We start from the raw sequence: 27,811 nt of genomic DNA, 5'->3' as shown, positions 1-27,811 counted from the left end.
TATAATAAGTTTATCACTACTTTTGCAAATTGTCGTATCTTTTTAAAAGACTATGGAATGGTGTATAAAACGATCTATAGAATAATCTATAGTTAAGACCATAGAAATAACCATAGTCAATAATATAGAATAGTCTATAGTCAAGACTATAGAATTTTCTATAGTGAAGAATATAGGGTGATCTATAGTAAAACCTCAGAATAGTCTATAGACTGATCGAGTCTATAGCATGATCTATAGTCAAGACTATACACTGTTCTTTAGTCAAGCCTATAGACTAATCTATACTCAAGACTACAAACTAATATAGACCTATAGTCAAGACTATAGAATGGTCGATAGTCAAGGCTATAAAATGATATATAGCCAACACTATAGAATGAGACTAACCACTAAAGACTGATCTATAGTCTAGACTATAGACTAAACTACTATCAAGACTATAGAATAATCTATAATAAAGATTATAGAATGATCTATAGTCAAGACTATAGAATGATCTATAGTGAAGATTATAGAATGATATATATTTAAGACTATGGACCGATTTATAGTCAAGACTATAAAGTGATCTATAGTCAAGACTATAGAATGACCTATAGTCACGACCATAGCATGATCTATAGTCAAGACTATATACTGATCGATACTATAGCATGATCTGTAGTCAAGACTATACACTGTTCTCTAGACAAGACTATAGACTAATCTGTAGTCTAGACAATAGGCTAATCTATAGTCAAGACTATAGACTAATCTAAAGTCAAGACTATAGACTAATCTATAGTCGAGACTATGGACTAATCTATAGTCAAGACTATAGAATGATCTATAGTCAAGACTATAGAATGATCTACAGTCGAAAAGTCGACTTTTTGCATTTAGTTAAAAGTCGACTTTTTTCATTTAATTAAAAGTCGACTTTTAGTATTTTATAAATAGTCGACTTTTTCCGACTTTTCGACTATTTTCGACTTTTTGATTATTTTCGACTTCTTTCGACTATTTTTTGACTTTTTTCGTGTTTTTCCGACTATTTTAGAATTTTTGACTTTTTTCCACATTTTTAAAATTTTCGACTATTTTTGACTTTTTTCTACTACATTCGAGTTTTTGACTTTTTTGCGACTTTTTTCTATTACTTTCAAGTTTTCGACTTTTTCCGAATTTTCGATTTTCTTCGACTTTTCGACTTTTTTCGACATATCGACTTTTTTCGACTTTTATTTACAAAGTCGACATTTTTCATAGAGGATAGTCGACTTCGGCTTTTCGACTTTTTTCGACAAAAAGTCGATTGTTCGGTTATTCGAAAGTCGATTTATAGACCCCTAGTCAAGACTATAGACTGACTAATCTATTATCAAGACTATATAATGATCTATAGTCAACACTATAGATGGACTAAACACTAAAGACTGATCTAAAGTCAAGAATTTAGACTAGTATATTATCAAGGTTATTGAATGATCTATAAATAATATAGAATGATCTATAGTCAAGTTTATAGAATGATCTATAGTGAAGATTATAGAATGATATATATTTAAGACTATCGAACGTTCTATAGTCAAGACTATAAAAAGATTTATAGTCAAACTATAGAATGATCTATAGTCAAGACTATATAATGATCTTTAGTCAAGACTATAGAATGGTCTATAGTCAAGACTACTGAATGATCTATAATCAAAACTATAGAACGATCTATAGTCAAGACTGTAGAATGATTTATAGTCAACACTATAGAATGATCTATAGTCAAGACTTTAGAATGATCTATAATCAAGACTTTAGAATTAACTATGTCAAGACTATAGAACGATCCGTGGTCAAGATTATAGAATGATCTGTAGTCAACACTATAGAACGATCTATAGTCATGAATATAGAACGATCTGTAGTCAAGACTATGGAATGATCTGTAGTCAAGAAGTCGTTTATTTTCATACATACATATAGCTTGGTATTAGTCAAGTTCATCGAACCAAAAATGGCATAAAATGTGAAAAGGACCTTAGAAATCCGAAACTATGCACAAATATTTACTATTACCACCTTATCGATTCACCCCTATTAACACCGGTGCATATTTTTAATGCTAATATTCTGTGGAGAAGGGTATATAAAATATAACTTTGTCACATAACAATATATTATTCTTAAACTCAAGTCTACTACAGTTTCTACAGTTAAATTAAAATGTAGTAACAGGGAATAAGTTAAAAACTAGACTGTAAAATTTTAGCACAAACTTTATGTAAAAAGAATAAGAAAAATTTCAGCATAAATATAAGTTGGTTTATATTAACTTGGAATTTAAACATTTAAATATAAATCGTTTCTTAATCATTCAAACAAGATTTATAACAATTTCTTTAAGTTAAGAAATTATTAATACAAAATTCACTTTTATTTTTAAAATTTTTTAATTAAATACAAAATATATGCTGTAATATTTAATATATGCAAAAATATGCGTTTATTTCACACTAAATATATCATGATTTTTAACATTTTAGAAAATTGATTTTGTGCTTAGAATTTATTTAATTTAAACTTAACTCACGATTATATATAAAAGATCATTAATCTTTTGATCTTTTGCTTTCTACCATAATAATGATGTTTTTGTCTGTTTCATTTTAATCTTATACATCTATATAATTTAATAGATTTGTTGCTAAAAACCGGTTCCATAATTCTTATGTTATGTTCATAGAAGACATATTTTAGTGGAAATTACTATTTTTAGCATAATTTAGTTTGATTTTATTTACTCTTTCGAGTGATTTGTAAGATTAAAAATACTTTAATAATTTTTGGTCATTTTGGGGTTAATTCGTCAGGTCGTGCTTAAAATAGTTAACGTATTGAACCTATACTCCATTCCTCCATTTCGTTCTACAAGTGGCCTCTGTGGATCACGAGTCTTGACTATAGATCATTCTGTAATCTTAACTATAGATCATAGTCTTAACTACAGATCGTTCTACAGTATTGACTATGGATCTTTTTTAGTAATATTACCCAGTATTTGTTTATAACCTGGTAGTCCAGTTCGAGCCGTTTCGCCTTTCTACTTGGAGATGACCGAGAATATATACATACATCTGAAATAGACCTTAGAATACCTTAAATATCGGTATAGATTCGAATATTTACTCTATATACTCGATTTAACCAATTTGCCAATTTGCAACCCGTTTTATGGATGATTATTTATGGCTTTAGAACGCTATAGTACTTTGAGAATGAGGTTGACAGTATTGTTTTAGAATCATCAGTATAAGTCCAAAATAGAATCAAGCCACCAATGTGAATTGATTCTAATGTGGATTGATTCCATTTGATTTTTTTTAAATCTACTGTAGTCGCTAAGATATTACCCGTTAAAGTTGACGGACGGACAGACATCGTTACGTCATATCAGAAAGTGATTTTGAGTCGTTTAAAAAATTCTTAGGTAGGTGTGGATCCAATATTTTTGCTCGTTATAAACAATATTTACAAAGCATACTACTTTTTGAATTTTGTAAAAATCAGCTATAGTTGCTGAAATATCACCCATTAGAGTTTACGGACGGACTGACATCGTTACGTCGTATGATTTTGAATCGTTTGAAACATCCTCAGACATCATTACGTCGCATCAGAAAGTGATTTTTAGTCGCTTGGAACTTCCTCAGATAGGTATGAATCTAGTATATCGTTATAAGTAATATTTACAATGCATAATACTTTTTGAATTTTGTAAAAATCTGCTATAGTTGTTGAAATATCACCCATTAGAGTTAACGGACGGACAGACATCGTTACGTCGCATCAGAAAGTAATTTTGAGTTGTTTGAAACATCATCAGATAGGTATGGATCCAGTATATCGCTATAAACAATATTTACAGAACATAATACTTTTTGAATTTTGTAAAAATCTGCTTTAGTTGCTGAGATATCACCCATTAGAGTTGATGGACGGACATACATCATTACGCCGCATCAGAAAGTGATTTTGAGTCCTTTCAAACATCCTCAGATAGGTGTGGATCCAGTATATCGTTGTAAACAATATTTACAAAGCATAATACTTTTTGAATTTTGTAAAAATCTGCTATAATAGTTGATGAGATATCACCCATTAGAGTTGACCGAGGACAGACATCATTACGTCATATCAGAAAGGGATTTTGTGTCGTTTGAAACATCCTCAGATAGGTGGGGATCTAGTATATCTTTATAAACTATATTTACAAAGCATAATACTTTTTGAATTTTGTAAAAATCTGCTATAATAGTTGATGAGATATCACCCATTAGAGTTGATGGACGGACAGACATCGTTACGTCGTATCAGAAAGTGATTTTGAGTCGTTTGAAACATCCTGTGATAGGTGTGGATCCAGTATATCTTTATAAAGTATATTTACAAAGCATAATACTTTTTGAATTTTGTAAAAATCTGCTATAGTTGTTGAAATATCACCCATTAGAGTTGACGGACGGACAGACATCGTTACGTTGTATCAGAAAGTGATTTTGAGTCGTTTGGAACATCCTCAGATAGAAGTGGATCCAGTATATCGTTATAAACAATATTTACAAAGCATAATACTTTTAGAATTTTGTAAAAATCTGCTTTAGTTACTGAGATATCACCCATTAAAGTTGACGGATGGACAGACATTGTTACGTTACATCAGAAAGTGATTTTGAGTCGTTTGGAACATACTCAGATAGGCTGAATGCAGTATATTGTTATAAACAATATTTACAAAGCATAATACTTATTGAATTTTTTAAAAATCTGCTATAGTTGCTGAGAGATCACCCATTAGAGTTGACCGAAGGACAGACATCGTTACGTCGCATCAGAAAGTAATTTTGAGTTGTTTGAAACATCATCAGATAGGTATGGATCCAATATTTTTCTTTATTAATAATATTTACAAAACATAACACCCTAGGCACTATAATAGTGTTGGCTATAAAATCCAATGAATACTCCGAAAATCAAGAGTTTTCGAGATTTAGGTGAATATATCTCGAAGAAGAAAGAAGATATATTAAGCCTTTATTTTAAACCTGACAGATAACTTTGTCTTGGCGCTGTATTAACGTCTCAAAATAGGCTAAAAATTACGTTTTTACAAATTTCAGGACACGATATCTCAAATCCCATGAATTAAGGTTTACATGAAGCATTGGTTTCGTACCTAGTTTTGCACCTAGTACATAGGTCGGGTATATATTATCATTTAAGACTTTCGTTATATGTTGGAATAAACCAGGTCATTATAAGGACAACATTGTGTTGCAGATCGGCAGTAATTATACCATTTGATGGTTGGCATTATAGAGCATGATCTGATATAGTATAGTTATTCGACATAAATGGCAGAAAGTGTGCAAATACATACAAATTGAACCAGGGACCTAATAGGACCATACTTTAAAAGTTAAAATATGACTAGTATATGATGTGACTACTATAATGAATCCTTTGATCAGTTAAGCCTGACTATGTATTTCACTTTTTACTTTTAATAACTTTTTCCAAAAATTTTTAACAAAAAAATATATGTTTAAATACATACCACAACATTGATTTAATACGGCTAATCCACAAAAAGAATATTGTTTGTAGTATTTGTTTTTTTGTTCTCAGCAGCAATAAGTATTTATTATAAATATTTTTTTTAATTATTTTTTTTTTATATAAACTTTTCTCTATGCAGTTATATGTATAACTTATGCATAATAATTTGATAATATTTTCATTAAATTTAACATTTTTATATAAATATTTTTTTTTATATTTGCATTTATTTTAAGCTGAGTAATTAAAATTTATCCTGTTTTAATTGCATTCTTATGGGCAAAAATTAAAACATTATTTTTTTTTAAATTTGTTTGTTAGCCAATGCTAAGGCGAATTATAATATTTTCAAGCATTTTTTTAAAACATATGAACACTTTTAGATTGAATTAGTATAACTTTATTTTAAAAGATTTTTTATATATAATTTTTTTTTTAATTTTTCTAACACTTTGTTGCTTATTTTCTTTTCACTTTAGATTTTTAATAGTATATTTTATAATTTTCTTGTTGATAATATGATTTCTTCAGCACAATTTCCTTTCACAAACTTTATAATATTTTTCTGTATTTGTTTTACTATAACTTTTTGTTGTTGTTTCAGTTTGCTGCAGTTTCAACTGGAAATCTATTTAAGACCATAAACTGTAAAGACTATAAAATGACAGAAGATAATCTTGTTAGGTTTTTTTATTTTTTTGGTATATTTTATATATAATAGTTGCTGCAGTTTGTGGCAGCAGTTAACATTTAAGCTTTATATGTATTTAAAGAAAATTGCTGAAAAACTGGTTGCAACTTCTATTAACTGCAAATCTTATTATATACTTAACTCACAACCAAATGTGGTTTGAATTTATACAACAAAAAATTTTAACATTATGTATAGAGAGAAGCCCACAAAATTCAGCAGCAGCCAACAATAACAGGTTTGTAAAAAGTAGTTTTTCTGTGGTAAACTAAATTTGCTAAAACTCTATTTAAAAGACCAAACACAGACTTCTAAATAGCAAAGTTCGTTAAGTGCTGAAATTTCAGCAGGACTTGTAAGCTAAGCTGCTGACTTGTCACTAGTTTTTATGGGAACAACTTTTAAAATGCTTTAAACTTTTAAGTGAAAAGAGTTTTACAAAGACAGTTAAGGGAGAAAGGCGAGACAACAGATATATTTCTCTCACAATATTTACAATGAAGTTGTGTACTCAAGTTCGCTAGCATACATGTGGCCAGCAAATTAGTTGCAATTTCTTAAGCGAATTCAAAAACCCGAAGCATCAATTCAATGCCGATCTCTATTCCTATACATTAAAAGTTTTAAAAAAGTTACAATTCTTAAGTTATTTTTCGGAATATTTCAAAAAATATTCCAAGACCAAATTTTAAACTCGTGCCTACCTAAGCCTATTTCCTTTCCATTTATGGCTGATAACAAAGAATAACAAATTTGTATCTCCGAGAAAAAAAGTATTCTATTCTAAAGAATGCTTTGCTCTGAAAACGTATCTGGCATTAGAACTCCTTCTACACATCTAGTTTTCGAGATATCATAGCCATCGTTTGTAAATTTTATAGGTTCAACTGTTACACCTTCGATCTTCTTCTTCTTCTTCTAGATATGTAAAGAAGAAATACCTTCTTGTATAGGTAATCCGAAAGTCCAATCTGTCGACTTTAAAATTAAGGTTTAACCTTTGTTATATCTTCTTTCTTCTTTAAGATAAGTGAAGGAAAATTTTTGATTTAGATATAGCGCAGTTCATTCCAGTTCATTTAACCGAAAAACCAATCTGTGAAGAAGAAATTCTGATGTCAGATTCGGTTTCAGTGCAGGGCAATCCTGTATGATATAGGAAATGTTGTGACATCATCCGAAAGACCAAACTGTCGACTTAAAAATAAAAGTTTAACCTCGGTTATATGTTCCTTCTTCTTTGAGATATATGTGAAGTAGAAATTATGGAACCAGGTTCGGATTAGACGGCTTTCAAGTCTGAAAAGTGTAGTTTTTTTCAAATTTTGTTGGACTGTAAAGTTCAGTATGAAGGATACTACATTTATATGGAAGTTTAATGAAGGAATCATTCTCTTATGGGCCGTTTTAGAACCATCAATATAAATCCTATATAAGCCATTATTAATTACAGATTTCATGTCATTTGGAACGTCTGATTTCGCTTCGGAGAGGTCAATCTAGTATATTCTCAAGACTATTGAAATCAGTGACATGTTCGTTTAAAGTTCTATAACATACAGCCTTGATATTGGGTCCAATTACAGAGTTGAGAGCAACTGCTTATTTCGAGTTTCTGGAAATGTGAGTTCATAGATTGAACATAATACTTCAGCTGGTAAGTCCCACAAGTTGTTCAATCAAACCCATAATTGCTTCATTATTACCAAATCCATATAGGTCCGATGTTTGTGGAAAGTTTTTGACTTAACGTCTAGGATACCATTGATTGATAATGTCCATCCGAAAACTCTTGTAATAGAGATAATGAAGGACGCTACATTGATATGAAAGTTTGAGTAAAACTATCGTTCTCGTATGTACCGTTTTAGAAAGATCAGTATATATCCTATATGAGCCATTATGGAGGATTTATTCCATGTCATTTGGATCGTGTGATTTCGATTCAGAGAGCTTTTATATTCATTATGATTTGGGAAATTCCTAAGACTATTGAGTATAGTGATAAGTTCGATTTGAGTTCTATTCCATGCACCCTTGAACTTAATATCGTCCAATTAAGGTTTGAGAGCAACTTCTTCTATAGCATATCGAGTTCATTTCGGAATCTTGTATTTCCACTACATCCACTACATGTAATGAGTGATTTAAGTGAGTATTTCATACTTTGCGATATGATATCCAGGAGTTTATGAGATATTGTAATAGTTTTGGATCCACTTGACTTGAGTTCCAGGAAACGAGAGTTCACAAATAGGAGAATTCCGATTGATAAAGTTAATTTCGGAATCTTGTATTTTCTAATCCATTACTGGTCCTATAGGTACTGAGTGATTTAAGTGAGTATTTCATTCTTTGCGATATGATATTTAGGAGTATTGTGATAGTTTTAGATCCACTTGACTCGAGTTTCAGGAAATAAGAGTTCATAAATTGGAGATAACATTTCATACTGAGAGTCCCAGAAGTTGCTCAATTATTTCATTGATACCAAGACCACTTAGGGCCGCTATTTATAGAAAGTTTTTGGCTTAACAGCTAGAATTCCATTGATTGGTAATATCCCTCCGAAAGCTCTTATCGGAGATAGGTATCCTCGTTTATCGTTTAGAATGTTCAATTTCTTATGTATTCCAAACCAAAGAAATCTCATTTTTCACTATAGTGGAACTCATCGGATTTCATCTTAAAACAATATCTTGTTTCATTACAGAAGACAAATTTCAATTCCTTTTAATTTTTAATGAAACTAATTCACTCACACACCTAGTTATTTGAACACAAAAGTTAAAACAACAACTACAACAACTTTCTGTTGTCAAAGAAAATGTTGTTTGTTAAGTGTGGCCAAAATAAAAAAAAATAAAAAACACAGAAAAAACCGGTAACTGAATTTGCCACTCTGGTCTGACGCCGTTTATACAAGTACATATTTTTGTATGTCTGTCTGTACGTCTGCAAAACTTATTGCAACATAGAAAATCCAAAAAGAAAGACAGACTGTATTAAAACATCACCCATAAGTTTGAGTACATGTCTCACACACATAGCAACACTTATACATGTACATATGTATGTATACATAAAACTTTATTACAATTCCTTAATTCCTCTTTTTTTGTTTATTTTTATTACTTTATGTTGTTTATATTCCTTTTTTTGTTGTTATTTTTCTTTAACAACTTTATGCCACCACTAACTACAACAATATAATAATTTATGGCCAAAAGTAAACACAACAACAAGTTTTGATATGAAATACATATATAGAAATACCGGTTATTATTATATATTTTTTTTTTAATTAAACCATTAATAAAACGTTTAGGTTTTCGTATATTCCGTTACAACACGTCTTAACCGCACGAAGAGCTCAATGAAACTAAATGTTTGTCTGCAAGCCCAACACAAAACCACCACCATAAACTTGTTTATAATATTAATGTTTATGTTGTAGAAACAATGTTGCTAGTGATATGTTGTTAAACATGTTTCTAAAATTGTTATGTGGGTATTTGTGTGGAGAGTAAAAAAAACAAGTTAAAATTTAAAATAATAAACATGTGAATGATTTGCAGATCATGCATGCATGACATCGAACATGTTGTGTTATGTTTGCTAATGAAGTTGTTTACTATTGAATGTTTTGAAATAAGTAAGCAAGGGATTTTTGATTAGATTTTGTTATTCTATCGATATCTTTATAAGGTTTCAAGACGTTCTAATTAGATCCTCCAACTATTGTTAGTTCAAACTTTAATGATCTTCTTAAAATGTTTTAAAATGAATGACTGCAGTATCATTCAAGCTCAAGTATCAGCTAAGGTACTATCGGTTATCCAACAGAGATATCAGAATTTATATTGATAGTTAAGCTGCTATTAAATCTCTTACTGGTGTGTTTACCACCAGTAAGAGATGAATGCTGGACGTCTCACAATGCGATGGCGAGACATTCGAACATTACCCTTGTATGGGTCATAGAACACTAGCCAGAGTTGAAACAACCCTAAGTTCTGTGGTGTTGCACTATTTGAAATAAAACAACAAATTATAGAGAAATATGACTGTATTACTCAGGATCAACGGTCGTCTAAGCACACCTGCTCGATAGCTGAGGCTCGTTTTGGCACAATATAGACCCGTGTAGGACTTACTATCTACTTGTACTTCATAGATTTCAATTAAATAAGCTTTTTGACCATTTAATAACTTCTGTAGATGTTGTCTGAATGAAGATGAGACCGTATCCCACTTTCTCTGTAACTATCCTGCTTTAGCTGCGGCTTGAAAACGTACGCTTGGGTCGTCCTATTTTAGTCTATCTGATTTATCAAATGGTCAGCGCTTTTAAACTCGATAGAATGGGTGTGAATTTCAATTCTCATCAAACTGGGCGTAGTCATTAGTATACGTCTCTACTCTACAACAGTTATACTGCCCGTTTCCTTTCTCGTCGGCTTTCCTTTCCTAACGCCTCTCTATTTTTCTTTTTTTTTTCTTTTTTTTTTTACTTCTTTCTTTTCCCTCTTATCCCCTTCCTATCAATGTTGGAAATGCTTTATTTTAGTCAGTTTGTTTGTTTTTTAAGTTAGTTAGTTAGTTAGTTAGTTAGTTAGTAGTTAGTTAGTTAGTTAGTTAGTAGTTAGTTAGTAGTTAGTTAGTAGTAGTTAGTTAGTTAGTAGTTAGTTAGTTAGTTAGTTAGTTAGTTAGTTAGTTAGTTAGTTAGTTAGTAGTTAGTTAGTTAGTAGTTAGTTAGTAGTTAGTTAGTTAGTTAGTTAGTTAGTTAGTTAGTTAGTAGTTAGTTAGTTAGTTAGTTAGTTAGTTAGTAGTTAGTTAGTTAGTTAGTTAGAGTTAGTAGTTAGTTAGTTAGTAGTTAGTTAGTTAGTTAGTTAGTTAGTTAGTTAGTTAGTTAGTTAGTTAGTTAGTTAGTTAGTAGTTAGTTAGTTAGTTAGTTAGTAGTTAGTTAGTTAGTAGTTAGTTAGTTAGTTAGTTAGTTAGTTAGTTAGTTAGTTAGTAGTTAGTTAGTTAGTTAGTTAGTTAGTTAGTTAGTTAGTTAGTAGTTAGTTAGTTAGTTAGTTAGTTAGTTAGTTAGTTAGTTAGTTAGTTAGTTAGTTAGTTAGTTAGTTAGTTAGTTAGTTAGTAGTTAGTTAGTAGTTAGTTAGTTAGTTAGTTAGTTAGTAGTTAGTTAGTTAGTTAGTTAGTTAGTTAGTAGTAGTTAGTTAGTTAGTTAGTTAGTAGTTTAGTTAGTTAGTTAGTTAGTTAGTTAGTTAGTTAGTTAGTAGTTAGTAGTTAGTTAGTTAGTTAGTTAGTTAGTAGTTAGTTAGTTAGTAGTTAGTTAGTTAGTTAGTTAGTTAGTTAGTAGTTAGTTAGTTAGTTAGTTAGTTAGTTAGTAGTTAGTTAGTTAGTTAGTTAGTTAGTTAGTTAGTTAGTTAGTTAGTTAGTTAGTTAGTTAGTTAGTTAGTTAGTTAGTTAGTTAGTTAGTTAGTTAGTTAGTTAGTTAGTTAGTTAGTTAGTTAGTTAGTTAGTTAGTAGTTAGTTAGTTAGTTAGTTAGTTAGTTAGTTAGTTAGTTAGTTAGTTAGTAGTTAGTTAGTTAGTTAGTTAGTTAGTAGTTAGTTAGTTAGTTAGTTAGTTAGTTAGTTAGTTAGTTAGTTAGTTAGTTAGTTAGTTAGTAGTAGTTAGTTAGTTAGTTAGTTAGTAGTTAGTTAGTTAGTTAGTTAGTTAGTTAGTTAGTTAGTTAGTTAGTTAGTTAGTTAGTTAGTTAGTAGTAGTTAGTAGTAGTTAGTAGTTAGTTAGTTAGTTAGTTAGTTAGTTAGTTAGTAGTTAATTAGTTAGTTAGGTAGTTAGTTAGTTAGTAGTAGTTAGTTAGTTAGTTAGTTCGTTAGTTAGTAGTTAGAGTTAGTTAGGTAGTTAGGTTAGTTAGTTAGTTAGTTAGTTAGTTAGTTAGTTAGTAGTTAGTTAGTTAGTTAGTTAGTTAATTAGTTAGTTAGGTTAGTTAGTTAGTTAGTTAGTTAGTATTAGTTAGTTAGTTTAGTTAGTTAGTTAGTTAGTTAGTTAGTTAGTTAGTTAGTTAGTTAGTTTAGTTAGTTAGTTTAGTTAGTTAGTTAGTTAGTTATTAGTAGTTAGTTAGTTAGTTAGGTTAGTTAGTTATTTAGTTAGTTAGGTTAGTTAGTTAGTTAGTTAGTTAGTTAGTAGTTAGTTAGTTAGTAGTTAGTTAGTTAGTTAGTTTAGTAGTTTAGTTAGTTAGTTAGTTATAGTTAGTGTTAGTTAGTTAGTTAGTTAGTTAGTTAGTAGTAGTTAGTTAGTTAGTTAGTTAGTTAGTTAGTTAGTTAGTAGTTAGTTAGTAGTTAGTTAGTTAGTAGTTAGTTAGTAGTTAGTTAGTTAGTTAGTTAGTTAGTTAGTTAGTTAGTTAGTTAGTTAGTTAGTTAGTTAGTTAGTTAGTTAGTTAGTTAGTTAGTTAGTTAGTTAGTTAGTTAGTTAGTTAGTTAGTTAGTTAGTAGTTAGTTAGTTAGTTAGTTAGTTAGTTAGTTAGTTAGTTAGTTAGTTAGTTAGTTAGTTAGTTAGTTAGTTAGTAGTAGTAGTTAGTTAGTTAGTTAGTTAGTTAGTTAGTTAGTTAGTTAGTTAGTTAGTTAGTTAGTTAGTTAGTTAGTTAGTTAGTTAGTAGTTAGTTAGTTAGTTAGTTAGTTAGTTAGTTAGTAGTTAGTTAGTTAGTTAGTAGTTAGTTAGTTAGTTAGTTAGTAGTTAGTAGTTAGTTAGTTAGTTAGTTAGTTAGTTAGTTAGTAGTTAGTAGTAGTTAGTTAGTTAGTAGTTAGTTAGTAGTTAGTTAGTTAGTTAGTTAGTTAGTAGTTAGTTAGTTAGTTAGTTAGTTAGTAGTTAGTTAGTTAGTTAGTTAGTTAGTTAGTTAGTTAGTTAGTTAGTTAGTTAGTTAGTTAGTTAGTTAGTTAGTTAGTTAGTAGTAGTTAGTTAGTTAGTAGTAGTTAGTTAGTTAGTTAGTTAGTTAGTAGTTAGTTAGTTAGTTAGTTTAGTTAGTTAGTAGTTAGTTAGTTAGTTAGTTAGTAGTTAGTTAGTAGTTAGTTAGTTAGTAGTAGTTAGTTAGTTAGTTAGTTAGTTAGTTAGTTAGTTAGTTAGTAGTTAGTTAGTAGTTAGTTAGTAGTTAGTTAGTTAGTTAGTTAGTTAGTTAGTTAGTTAGTTAGTTAGTTAGTTAGTAGTAGTTAGTTAGTTAGTTAGTTAGTTAGTTAGTTATTAGTTAGTTAGTTAGTTAGTTTGTTAGTTAGTTAGTTAGTTAGTTAGTTAGTAGTTAGTTAGTTAGTTAGTTAGTTAGTAGTTAGTTAGTTGGATGGTTTCGCAGTCAAATTTTTTTCTTACTTTCAAAGCATTATTACGACCTATTTTCGAGTCCCGACATATTCGTAGCTATTTCCATACAAAACATATCGCTTGATACAATCTGCAAATAAAACAAACAATTTATTCAGTCCTTCAAGAACAAAATCATAACATTCTCCTTTTTTCTATCTAACTGCAGTCAGTGTTCGCTGTGTTCGTTAAATTTTCAACATTTTCTATGGATCCTTGTATTGAATAACTTTCAATACAAACAAAAAAAAAAAACTGCAACGTATTTAAGCATATCACTTAAATGACAACATTCGAAAGTCCTTTCTGTAAAATCGTTATACATATAATGAAAATTTTCATTAGACAACCCAAAACAAAGAAAGCATCGAAAATATAGTATAGTAAATGTAAACCTTTCTAAAGTTTTAATGTAAATTAATGCGATTCATTGACTTGGAAACCAAACAGAAATGATAGACCAACAATGATAAAGTAATCTAAAACATACGGACTAACATACAGACATACATATTGTATGTATGCATATGAAGGTAAGATAACCCAGCAGTTCTGCGGGGTTAGTAATATTGTTTTTTTTTTATTGATTATTTTTTCCATTACAAATGATGAGTAGTCTCAGCGATAGATTCGTGTCTTTCTATTAGACTACTTGGGAATACAAAAGATAATTTTAATGTTTAACTTTCTCTCTGCATTATCTTTAAAAGGGGGTATTTTGTCTCTTTGTAGAATGTCTGACTGTCTACATGAGCAATTTATATAGATAAATACACAAAACCAAAAGTCGTGTTAAGTATAGTATAGTCTCAGGGTGATAGAATTAAGATAAAATACATAATTTAAATCTTATATTACAACAAAATTTGCATCACATACACAATGATAATTGAAATGTGGAAAATTTAAAAAATATATATTAAGCTTTCTTAGTTTAAATTTAAGTATGAAGAAACTAAAATAAATTAAATTAATGAATGTGAAAAATCAAAACTGTAGTTTTCAGACTATTTGTCACATAGACTTTCAACTGTCTAAAACAATAATTTTCAGTCTAATTAGTAGTCGGATGTTGTCAAAAGATCCGTGCATATTACATATATACATCTGAGTTGAAATCTCTGGTAGCATGGAACTTTTGCAGGATAAAGTGTTTACTTATGTAGTTTAAGTCCAAAATGTTGTTGCACAACATTGGTCGTGTTCATGATGAGTTATTTATAAAAATACGAAAATCTCCAAATGGTTTCAATTGACATTTTTTCTTATCTCAATATTTTACTGCTTAATTTTTATTTTTCACAATCATATCCTTAATTTATATGAAATCAGTAAAGGACAATCAATATTATATCAATACATGAGTGAGAAGCAATAGAAAACGTGTGAGAACTTGCAGAAAGTTGTATAAAGAGTAAGTTGACTATGACGATGTGACATCGCAGCAGCTCCCAATTTTGTGTACGTCTATGCACTTGTACAAATCCCCCATAACTGTTTTAAACACATGAGCTCCAGCCTTTTGCGAATGCAAAATTTTTTTGGAATACAACTGCTACAGTTTGTTTGTGGTTTTTTCGACTTTTATTGGCAGCGTTTTTAATTAAGAAACCATTAAATTTATTTCATTTACAAAATATTATAGTAAAAAGGATTCATGCTCTTTTTGAATGTGAACAATTTAAATGCAATACAAGAAACTTAATTGATTTCAATTGAATGCAAAACTATTTATCAGGGAATAGACTTATATACTTACATATGTATAAGTACTATATACTATTTCCCCCCCAAAAAAAATAAATAAAAACTATACAATTTGCAAAATGTTAAATCAGATCGGAATAAAAGTCCTTTAAAGGGTAAAGTATATACTGAAATTTTCTTAAACACAATATGTTTTAGACACATTAATATAGTTTTATATTATAATATAAAACAAATTCTATAAGCAAAATTAAACTAAAAATATATACAATATACACTGCAAACTGTAATATAATTAAATTTACGCCAAAAATTTTCAACTATTTGTTAACTATTAAAATATATTTACATTAGATCTGCTCTTAGCAAATAAATGTAAACGTCAAAGTTATTATGTTGCTTTTAAACATATTAATTAACTTAGTAATGCCATAGTAGTACATATTAGCAATTTACTCAAAACTATATAATCATATACGACCTCCTTAAAGAAATATTTATAAAGGACAGATCTAATGTTTTTAGTAGTAGTAATCAACGCACTAACATAATTTTATGAAAGGCTGTTGGTTGAGTGAAATGATATTTATTAACAAAAGAAACTATATTATAAAATGAAATTGCATATAAAATAAAATGAAAATTTCTTTTTTTGAATACGCGGAATTTTCGCCTTTTATATTCATAACTGACATTTAATTAAAACAAATGTGTATGTACCCTTAACCATGAGTTTTCATACATATAGTCTAGAATGCAGCACTATTGAAGTTTAAAATGTCTTTATACAGCTCTCGTTCAGTTCTAGTTCACATCTAGTTTAGTTCTAGTTCAGTTCTAGTTCAGTTCTAGTTCAGTTCTAGTTCAGTTCTAGTTCAGTTCTAGTTCAGTTCTAGTTCAGTTCTAGTTCAGTTCTAGTTCAGTTCTAGTTCAGTTCTAGTTCAGTTCTAGTTCAGTTCTAGTTCAGTTCTAGTTCAGTTCTAGTTCAGTTCTAGTTCAGTTCTAGTTCAGTTCTAGTTCAGTTCTAGTTCAGTTCTAGTTCAGTTCTAGTTCAGTTCTAGTTCAGTTCTAGTTCAGTTCTAGTTCAGTTCTAGTTCAGTTCTAGTTCAGTTCTAGTTCAGTTCTAGTTCAGTTCTAGTTCAGTTCTAGTTCAGTTCTAGTTCAGTTCTAGTTCAGTTCTAGTTCAGTTCTAGTTCAGTTCTAGTTCAGTTCTAGTTCAGTTCTAGTTCAGTTCTAGTTCAGTTCTAGTTCAGTTCTAGTTCAGTTCTAGTTCAGTTCTAGTTCAGTTCTAGTTCTGTTCTAGTTCAGTTCTAGTTCAGTTCTAGTTCACTTCTAGTTTAGTTTTAGTTCAAGTTCCATTCTTGTTTAGTTCAGTTTAACATCAACTCTGGTTTATTTGTGGTACTCGTGGCGTATAAGTGTTACTTGTTAGGATATTATATTAATATCGATCATACGCCCTAAAATAATATGCAATAGTAGAATTTACCCTTCAAACTAAATCTATTAAATATCCCCTTAATGATGTAATTTGTTTTGGTTCGGTACCATTTTCTCACATAAATTTTTGTTATGATATATCTCTAGAAAAGCATATTAATATGCAGTTTAGGATAAAATTAAAATTAAGCTAAACGAAATTCTTGCAAAGAAACTAAAAAACTACATCTATCAGTCATGATTACAATTTGATTTATTTTTTCTACTACTTTGTTAAAAATCTATATGATACGTTTTTTATACTTTCTTCTGAACACCATTTCCATTGTAAAAATTGTTCGAAATTCTGCTGAACGAAAGTAGTACAATCTATTATTGTGTGAAAGAGAAGGTAATCGGTTTTAGACTAAAATCTTAATACTAAAAGTAGAAGTCACATAAAAAGGCATTTTAGGACAATTAGTATTTGAAATAAAACTTTAAAATAACCAAAAATCATTTTAATTTGTAAAAATGTACAACATTTTGAAAATTGTTCAGATCCATTCAATTAAATCGGCGTTAATATTTGAATTAACACTTTCAAAGTATTGACAAATTTACTCAACAATGTAAATAATATTTTATTGATTATTTACACTTCGCAATCATTGTACTTCCAACTAATGCAGTCACTGTAAGTTTGATTTTCAACTATTTAGCTGTGAAATACAAGTGGAATCCAATTATAACATATATTTGTTACAAAGTGTTGCAAATATTGATTGCTCTGTGTTATTGTGATTATATTAAAGTATTAACTGCTAAACTACTGCTGCAGTCAGTATTACTCTCCCCCACTGGCAATTTTGCAGTTTATTGCTATAGAGGAAGCAACTACTCAATAGTTTTATGAGGCATTAATGATTTTACCACAGAACATTTAGCAAAAATACCAAGGGTTAACCTGCAAGTTTATTGTAGTAATTATTTGCTCAGTCGTTTGCAGGTGTGGGGAATTGTTCATTTATAATAATATTAATGTCGCCAGATTTCATACGGTTTCCTAATTCTTCTACCTAAGTATTTACGTTTAGCACACAAAACATCTGCCTTAATTTCCTTGAAATACAATAACTATATTTTAGCTAAAAATAGGTGAAAATAAATCAATGCAATCAAACAAGAGTATGTTGTTCTAATTTGTCCCTCCACCACTATTACTGTAATGCAGTATTTGTAAGTTGACCAAGATATTTAGCTTAACTATGCCATCACTTAGATACTGGAATTTTCGTGGTTTGACATTTAGCAAATCTCTAGTTATATTTTATCGCAAACACATGAACAACCACAAATGCTTTCATAAATCACAATAGAATACATACAAATATTCTGTAATAATTATGAAATACTTGTTCAAGTTTTAAATAAATAAGTATTAAGTAAAAGCCATTACTATTTATACTGCAGAACTAGTTTGTCAAATAAATACGTATTTGATACAGGTCCCTACTTGGAACAGGGCTTTATTACTGATTTGTACCTAAAACATTTTGAAATAACTTTTAAAAAAACATGGGCCGAAATATCAATCGTTCTAAATTCTAGTTCTGTTCTAGTTCCGTTCTAGTTCTGTTCTAGTTCTGTTCTAGTTCTGTTCTAGTTCTGTTCTAGTTCTGTTCTAGTTCTGTTCTAGTTCTGTTCTAGTTCTGTTCTAGTTCTGTTCTAGTTCTGTTCTAGTTCTGTTCTAGTTCTGTTCTAGTTCTGTTCTAGTTCTGTTCTAGTTCTGTTCTAGTTCTGTTCTAGTTCTGTTCTAGTTCTGTTCTAGTTCTGTTCTAGTTCTGTTCTAGTTCTGTTCTAGTTCTAGTTCTGTTCTAGTTCTGTTCTAGTTCTGTTCTAGTTCTGTTCTAGTTCTGTTCTAGTTCTGTTCTAGTTCTGTTCTAGTTCTGTTCTAGTTCTGTTCTAGTTCTGTTCTAGTTCTGTTCTAGTTCTGTTCTAGTTCTGTTCTAGTTCTGTTCTAGTTCTGTTCTAGTTCTGTTCTAGTTCTGTTCTAGTTCTGTTCTAGTTCTGTTCTAGTTCTGTTCTAGTTCTGTTCTAGTTCTGTTCTAGTTCTGTTCTAGTTCTGTTCTAGTTCTGTTCTAGTTCTGTTCTAGTTCTGTTCTAGTTCTGTTCTAGTTCTGTTCTAGTTCTGTTCTAGTTCTGTTCTAGTTCTGTTCTAGTTCTGTTCTAGTTCTGTTCTAGTTCTGTTCTAGTTCTGTTCTAGTTCTGTTCTAGTTCTGTTCTAGTTCTGTTCTAGTTCTGTTCTAGTTCTGTTCTAGTTCAGGTTCTAGTTCAGTTCTAGTTCAGTTCTAGTTCTAGTTCTAGTTCTAGTTTCTAGTTCTGTTCTAGTTCTGTTCTAGTTCTGTTCTAGTTCTGTTCTAGTTCTGTTCTAGTTCTCTTCTAGTTCAGTTATGTTCTAGTTCTGTTCTAGTTCTGTTCTAGTTCTGTTCTAGTTCTGTTCTAGTTCTGTTCTAGTTCTGTTTCTAGTTCTGATCTAGTTCATGTTCTAGTTCTAGTTCAGTTCTGTTCTAGTTCCAGTGTTCTAGTTCTGTTTCTAGTTCTGTTCTAGTTCGGTTCTAGTTCGTGATTTCTAGATTCTAGTTCAGTTCTAGTTCCAGTTCTAGTTCAGTTCTAGTTCAGTTTCTAGTTCAGTTCTAGTTCAGTTCTAGTTCAGTTCTAGTTCCGTCTAGTTCAGTTCTAGTTCAGTTCTAGTTCAGTTCTAGTTCAGTTCTAGTTCAGTTCTAGTTCAGTTCTAGTTCAGTTCTAGTTCAGTTCTAGTTCAGTTCTAGTTCAGTTCTAATTCAGTTCTAGTTCAGTTCTAGTTCAGTTCTAGTTCAGTTCTAGTTCATTCTAGTTCAGTTCTAGTTTCAGTTCTAGTTCAGTTCTAGTTCAGTTCTAGTTCAGTTCTAGTTCAGTTCTAGTTCAGTTCTAGTTCAGTTCTAGTTCAGTTCTAGTTCAGTTCTAGTTCAGTTCTAGTTCAGTTCTAGTTCAGTTCTAGTTCAGTTCTAGTTCAGTTCTAGTTCAGTTCTAGTTCAGTTCTAGTTCAGTTCTAGTTCAGTTCTAGTTCAGTTCTAGTTCAGTTCTAGTTCAGTTCTAGTTCAGTTCTAGTTCAGTTCTAGTTCAGTTCTAGTTCAGTTCTAGTTCAGTTCTAGTTCAGTTCTAGTTCAGTTCTAGTTCAGTTCTAGTTCAGTTCTAGTTCAGTTCTAGTTCAGTTCTAGTTCAGTTCTAGTTCAGTTCTAGTTCAGTTCTAGTTCAGTTCTAGTTCAGTTCTAGTTCAGTTCTAGTTCAGTTCTAGTTCAGTTCTAGTTCAGTTCTAGTTCAGTTCTAGTAGTTCTAGTATTCTAGTTCAGTTCTAGTTCAGTTCTAGTTCAGTTCTAGTTCAGTTCTAGTTCAGTTCTAGTTCAGTTCTAGTTCAGTTCTAGTTCAGTTCTAGTTCAGTTCTAGTTCAGTTCTAGTTCAGTTCTAGTTCAGTTCTAGTTCAGTTCTAGTTCTGTTCTAGTTCAGTTCTAGTTCAGTTCTAGTTCAGTTCTAGTTCAGTTCTAGTTCAGTTCTAGTTCAGTTCTAGTTTCTAGTTCTAGTTGATTTATTTGGGACTTGAAAAAATCAGTGATTTTTTGGACTTCCCTAATATACACAGGTATCATGTTCAATATTTAATGCGTATACATTAATGCACCATTTGAACTTCGTGTATTATTGCATGTGTTGGAGAATGTTTGTTTACTTCAATTTTGATTGATAAACAAAAGATTTTTGACTATGTATGTATTGCGTTTATGATTTTATAAATAGATTTTAGATTGTTCACAAAACAAAGTAAATTACAATACGTGAATTTATAGGAATAAAGCAACAACTTAAAATTAAAGTGAAAGATAATATGTTCTGAGAACAAATACTAAAATCTTTACTTGCACATTTTCAAAATCGTTTTGTGCGCCTTTTTAGCGTTTACTCTACATCAAATTAACCAAGTCAACTTTAAAAAAACAATACAATTCTATGAATAAGTTAGAAGTACTGTATTTGGCCAACTTCTAAGAATCATGTTTAATACACCATTGTTTAAGCAATATTGAATTTCATATCAAGTTTTCTGGTTGAAAGATTTTTTTTTGTCAATTTCAAAGCTAAAATTTATAGGAATTGAAAATATTTTATTACCCAAAAAGTTTTACAAAATCAAAACTTGTTACTGAAAAGTAGTACAAAATGTTATGAGAAATAACTAAAATGCTTACTATGACTAAATGTCTGTTTACAATCATATCCAATTAATATGTTTTTCTTTGGTTTAACAAAAAGAGTTAAGAAAAAGAAATCAAATTCGATTAGAAAATATACTTAATGAAACAAAACCCTCAGTTTTTAAAGGATAATCATTTTCTCGAACAATATTGGGGAAAAAAATATCATTTTGCCACAACTACCTTGTACTGTTTGTCAAACAAAGGAACTATTTCCATATATGAGCATACATAGAAAAAGGTCTGTATATGGAAAATCTTATACATATACATGGCTACATACATACATACATATGTATGTATATAGGAAAGCAAACAAGTGTTTTTATTATTATGTTTTATGATGATATCTCAAAATATTTTGATTCTAGTTGGAAAATATTGAAAAAGAAAAATTATTTTTTTTTAATAAACTTATAATTATGTTTTCTTAACTATTTTGAAAACAGTCCAACTAATGAATGGTTATCGCTGAACACAAAATATTTTGGGAAAGATCATATAACAAAACGAGTTATATACATATTATATAATAGGAAGGGTAACACTTACATTCTATGTCTATTATATACATACATATGTATGTAAGAGATTGGTGATGATGACCTTTTTCTTTTTATTAAAATAGAATTCTTGTTTTATGCAATATGCTGGAATGAAAGAACCTCAACACTTGTTATATGCGAACTTTTAAGTTCTTTTAAACTGATTCTATTTGACTTTTGACATCATGCCACATTATAGATTTCAATACAAATTTCAACATATTTTGTCTATTAAGGTAACTTAAGGTTTGTTTTTTAAATTTTCTGAAATTTTTATGTTTTGAAGAAATCGCAGTTATATATCAATAGATTTTAATCTCTTTTATAGTCCTCATTAAATCGGTCGTAGACTATATTTAGTATATTTAAAAAGAATCTCCTGTTGCCTGCTAATAATGCGAAAAAAAAATTAAAACTAAGGAAAGTTGCGAACAAGTAGTTATTTCATCTATATGGCCTAAGCAAAGTTACATAGAAAGTTGACATTTATAATCAACCACCCTAATAACTACATAAATAACAAGCAAATGTGCATATGTCAGGGAAACACATATGCACATTTGCATCACAGCAACAATACGGAATGTGATACATACAAATATGTATGTATGTATGTATGTATTCCTTGAATTCCTTTTTTTTATCTATAAAATGTTTATATAACTACTATGACCAATTTTTCTTTGAAAAGAGAAATTCATGAAGAATGAGGTCAAATGGAAATTATATGCTAAATATTTATGTAGTAGTAGGTTTAACATTTTAAAATCATTTTTCTTACTTATAAACTTTGTAGCAATTCATGTAGGAGTAAGTACATTTTGCACTTCTGGAATGATTTTTTTTTTTCAAATAAGTTTTTAGCAATAAATGCTTAGTATTACATAAGTACCTGAAAAATAAACAATTCAGAAAATACACATAAAATTGAGTGATTCTAACGGAATTTGTTGGTAGCTTATGATAGAACCAATGATGGAATAATTAAGAGAACTGAATAAATTTTAACAGCCTTTTATTTGCGATCAAATCGAAAATTGTGGATGTATCAAAGACTGGTTATTAAAGATGGAGCCAATACGTATTTTGATTACAAGACAGTAGTTCGACAAAGAAGTCATACCACACATAAAATACAGTCGCGTCCACTAGGACATTTGAACACATCTATCGTATGTTCAAAAAAAAAAAAAACTAACTAAATAACTAACTACTAACTAACTAACTAACTAACTACTAACTAACTAACTAACTAACTAACTAACTAACTAACTAACTACTAACTAACTAACTAACTAACTAACTAACTAACTAACTAACTACTAACTAACTAACTAACTACTAACTAACTAACTAACTAACTAACTAACTAACTACTACTAACTAACTAACTAACTACTACCTAACTAACTAACTAACTAACTAACTACCTAACTAACTAACTAACTAACTACTACTAACTAACTAACTAACTAACTAACTAACTACTAACTAACTAACTAACTAACTAACTAACTACTAACTACTAACTAACTAACTAACTAACTAACTAACTAACTAACTAACTAACTAACTAACTAACTACTAACTAACTAACTACTAACTAACTAACTACTAACTAACTAACTACTACTAACTACTAACTAACTAACTACTAACTAACTAACTAACTACTAACTAACTACTAACTAACTAACTAACTAACTAACTAACTAACTAACTACTAACTACTAACTAACTAACTAACTAACTAACTACTAACTAACTAACTAACTAACTAAACTAACTAACTAACTAACTAACTAACTAACTACCTAACTAACTAACTACTAACTAACTAACTAACTAACTAACTAACTAACTAAAACTACTACTAACTAACTAACTAACAACTAACTAACTACTAACTAACTAACTAACTACTAACTAACTACTACTAACTAAACTAACTAACTAACTAACTAACTAACTAACTAACTAACTAACTAACTAACTAACTAACTAACTAACTAACTAACTAACTAACTAACTAACTAACTACTAACTAACTAACTAACTACTAACTAACTAACTAACTAACTAACTAACTAACTAACTAACTAACTAACTAACTAACTTTCATCGCGATACTAATGGTTATAAGGTGTAAGTATATCTCACAATTGTCGATTGTCAAGCGGCACTTCTCTCACTAAATTCTTATACTACACTTCCCTTTTAGTTAGCCAATGCAACGATCTGTCAGGGCTGGGTCACCTGTCTGAAATTACCCATGCTTGGGTTCCTATGCATAGGGAAATGAACAGGCAGATCATATTGCCAGAAAGATCAGTATCTTCAGAGCAGTATCTTCAGATTCTTTCATGAGTAGGCTGACAACAGGTGAATAATCTGGACACATGTAAAGGGGCCAAATGATTGTGGCCCTGATTGCGGCTTGGGCTACCCTTCAATGAACACTGTCGCAATTACCAAGATAGGGAAAAGGAAGAAACGGTCTTCCATCTTCTTTGTGAATGCCCTGCTCTAGCTGTTAAGAGAAAACGCTTTCTTGTCAGCTACTTCATATCAAACCTTAATGAGATATCTGGGTTTAGGCTTAATGAAATCCTGAGATTTCTTACGGCTACAGGCTGGATCTAACACTATATACATCTGACAAGTGGAGAGGTCCGTTCAAAACGGAGTCTCTTCCACTCTACTTGACTGTTCGCGCTCAGTAAACTACCACGTTAACCAATAAGACAATTTTTTGACGTATTTGTTAAAGGTCATTTATACCTACATAAAACTTAGTTGTACCAATTTTTGGAGATATTTGACGTAGTTATGAGTTAAAAACCTTAAATCGACCTTCCGATTGTATGGTTGTATGGTGGCTAGGTGAAATAATCGATCGATCAACCATTTTCAATAGGCATCGTCTTTGAGTCGAAAAACATGTATGGTCGAAATTGGTCCAAAATATCTTGAAAATTGTGGCCTGAGCACCTAATCGTCTCAGAAAGGGATTCTGAGTCGATCGGGTGTATGATCGATGGTGATGGTGGGTGTAGGACCAATATGAGTTACAAACATCAGCACTTTAGTGGGGTAGGGTAAAAAAGGATCAAAGTATTTAAAGGGACCTTTATGTTTGGTTTCCCTGTTTGGCAAAAATTTCACTCATTGAGCCAACTCAGAAAGTTCTTGACCGATTTTGTTGCAAAAGTTGAGTCTAAACTAATATCCAATAGGACTAACAGTGGTGTAAATTTCTTTTGAATCGGTAGACATAAGTACATAGGTTTCTAAAGTTGGACATGAAATCGAACATACCCAGCAAAAACACGGTAAAGACTTTCAGATGCAACTACTTACCTATTAACATACATTTCAATGACTACTACATATCGCCCTGATTACATATAAGTAGTCTAATAACTTCTTATTAATAATGTATTATATAAAAACTTCCTAATTCATTAGTCATCTTCTCCGAGTAGCTATAGAAGCTGTTTATGTTTTTACCTACTATTTACATTGACTTCTTTATCTAATTACTAGTAAGCGGGTGTGGTGCCTCCAATGATAACACCATGCTAAAATAATGAATTACAGCATTTCAATTCCTTACATGGTAATGAAACTTTTTGCTGGGTATGTATGTATGTTGTTAATTTAAATTTCCTATTTTATATTAATTACAGCAAATCAATCTGATGGTCTAATTTCATTTTACTGACAGATATTTGTCTACATTGACATTTAAACATAGTTAATTTCATAGTTAGTTTTAATAATAAAAAAAAACAATTATTTGTTTATTAAAAGGGTTGGCGAGTAATATAATTAAAGAAAATTGATAACAATTAAGTATTTTCTTTTTTAATTACATCTGTTATGTTATCAATTTGCTACTAATAAAATAACATTTAGTAAAAATTTAACTTTAATTGACAGTTTTTATTTGAGGTTTATCATTTGTTGGTTTATTTTACTACTAGTACTTTTTAGACAACGTGGCGTATACTTAATATGCAATTTAAAGTAATTTGCAATACTCATACTTCAAGTTGGTGGGTAAAAATATTTTTTTATTTTCTTTTAACAAAAATTATATAAATCTTACTTTTAGCATTAAGGAATGATATATTTCTGAAAATTTCTCAGATTTAACTAAATAATAAAGCAAAACCAGCCTATGGAGCAAAAAAAAAAAAAAAAATCATTGAAAATAATATATGCAGACATGTAAAATTTTCATACAAAAATCTATAGTGTCATAAAGTGTTATACGAATTTAGAAAATAATAAAATTTTTGAACATAAAGTTTATAGCATCATTTTAACAACCATGATGTAGTCATATGTAGTCATAAAACAATTATGTATGGGATACACAAAGTTAAACATTAAAAGGCCTTGACTTGATTGCAAAAAGGCCCTTTTTAAAAACTACTACTTTTGTACTTCAAGTATATTACATATAAGAGCATTCATACTTATGCTTTTAATATTCATATCGGTGTCTTTTTTATACCCTACACCACTGTAGTGGGGAGTGAGTTTGTGCTGATGTTTGTAACGCACAATAACATTGGTCCTATACCATCCTTAAAGTATACCAATCGACTTCTGTACCAATCGAATAATTTTGTGAGTCGATTTAGCTATGTCTGACTGTCTGTCTGTTCGTCCATCCGTCCGTCCGTCTGTCTGTCTGTCTGTCTGTCTGTCTGTCTGTCTGTCCGTCTGTCTGTCCATGTAAACCTTGTAATCAAACTACAGGTCGCATTTTTGAAGATAATTCAATGAAATTTGGTACATGATCTCTTATTGTTATTGTTATGATCTGAACCCCCGAAAAAGACTTGTAAACCTTGTAATCAAAGTACAGGTCGCAATTTTGAAGATTATTCTATGAAATTCAACACATAATCTTCTATTGTACTAGAGACGAATCCTCGCCCCTATAACTGCTATAGGGTATTATATGGTCGGCTTCGGCCAACTATATCTTCTTACTTGTTAAACAATAAAAATGAAACAATTGCGGTTAAAATAGAACAATGACAATAAAATTTAAAATGAACATCTTTTGGTGTTTGTTTCTTGCATTTGTCTGGAATCGTACATTTTCCTCTTTCACTTTTCTTTGTCATTTTATATTTGACTTAACTAAGTTGTAACAAAAATTTTATTTGTTCTAATAAATTTAAGTGTTTTACTAGTATCTTAGTTTAGTTTTTTAACATTATAGTGTTTACTAGAGTTGATACTATATTATTTACTTTTTTCACTTAAAACTTTTAAAAATAACTTTTTGTTCTAAAATAACAAAAACCAAAATGTAATAATTTGTTTTTCTTTACATACTGCAGATAACTATTATGACCTTTTTGAAACATATAGCTAAAAACAAATCCACCTGCTTGAAAAATATAAATTGTGGTCACTGGTCAGTTGCTTCTGCTGATGCTTTAAGCTACAAAAAAGCAACTAACCAAAACGACCTAAAGAAAAAAATATGCAAAACAAACAAAAAAAAAAGTTTTTAAACGATAAAAACTTTCAATGTTGCAATTAGAGATAGAGCAAAAGGAAAACTATAGCAGAAAATGCAAAAAGCAACGGCTGAAGAACGAAAATGTACCAAAAAGCCACTTTTATAACCTTTTCAATCAATCAGGATCCTATTATGGGTTTGATTTTATGATTCTAGTCTCAATATTCCTAAAATAGCAGCTAAAGAACGAAAAGGTACCAGAAAGTTTTTTTATAGAAATTTCAAAGAGTATTATAGAAATCTCAAAAAATACCAGTTAAAGAATGAAAAAGTACCAAAAGATACCTTTTTATGAACTATCATTTAGGACTCAAGATTCAAAACTCAAAAAGCACTAGTTGGAGAACGAATATGTCAAAAAGTACCATTCGAAGAGCGAAGAAGTACCAAAGAATATTACCTTTTATAGACTCTTATTTACAGGGGGGGGTCTTTAGATGTTTAAATTCGAGTTTGAAGGACCAATATTATAGAAAACTTAAAAAGTACCGGTTGTAAAACGAATAAGTACCACAATTTTTTCCACTACAGATTTCCGACCACTCAGAGCTCAGAATAATTTATGTGTCTAGTAACAGCTTTATATACAGCTAAACAATTACTACTTCAAGAACGAAAAAACCTCAAAAAGTCCCTTTTTATTAATTTTCATTTTCACAG

The 27,811-nt window shown here is 29.9% G+C and overlaps 2 long non-coding RNA genes across 2 annotated transcripts in view; both read right to left on the bottom strand.

The window, feature by feature from the left end:
- Nucleotides 1–5,704, bottom strand: part of LOC119608113 — a 79,552-nt gene extending 73,848 nt beyond the window's left edge. The window contains exon 1 of the long non-coding RNA XR_005231793.1: nt 5,594–5,704. This is a non-coding gene — a long non-coding RNA (uncharacterized LOC119608113). The remainder of the gene's footprint in view (nt 1–5,593) is intronic.
- A 336-nt stretch (nt 5,705–6,040) lies between these two features.
- LOC119608112 lies at nt 6,041–9,660 on the bottom strand. The gene is made up of 2 exons (XR_005231792.1): nt 9,563–9,660; nt 6,041–6,249 (listed from the first exon to the last, which is right to left on the bottom strand). It is a non-coding gene; the product is annotated as an uncharacterized LOC119608112 (long non-coding RNA).
- Nucleotides 9,661–27,811: the final 18,151 nt, after the last annotated feature.

Source organism: Lucilia sericata, unplaced genomic scaffold, assembly GCF_015586225.1.
Source record: "Lucilia sericata isolate MDLA Ls3-8-SP2 unplaced genomic scaffold, ASM1558622v1 Contig000793F_arrow, whole genome shotgun sequence".
Taxonomy (NCBI): Eukaryota; Metazoa; Arthropoda; class Insecta; order Diptera; family Calliphoridae; genus Lucilia; species Lucilia sericata.
The sequence above is the reverse complement of the archived record's forward strand: the minus strand, read 5'-3'. Positions and strand labels throughout refer to the sequence as shown.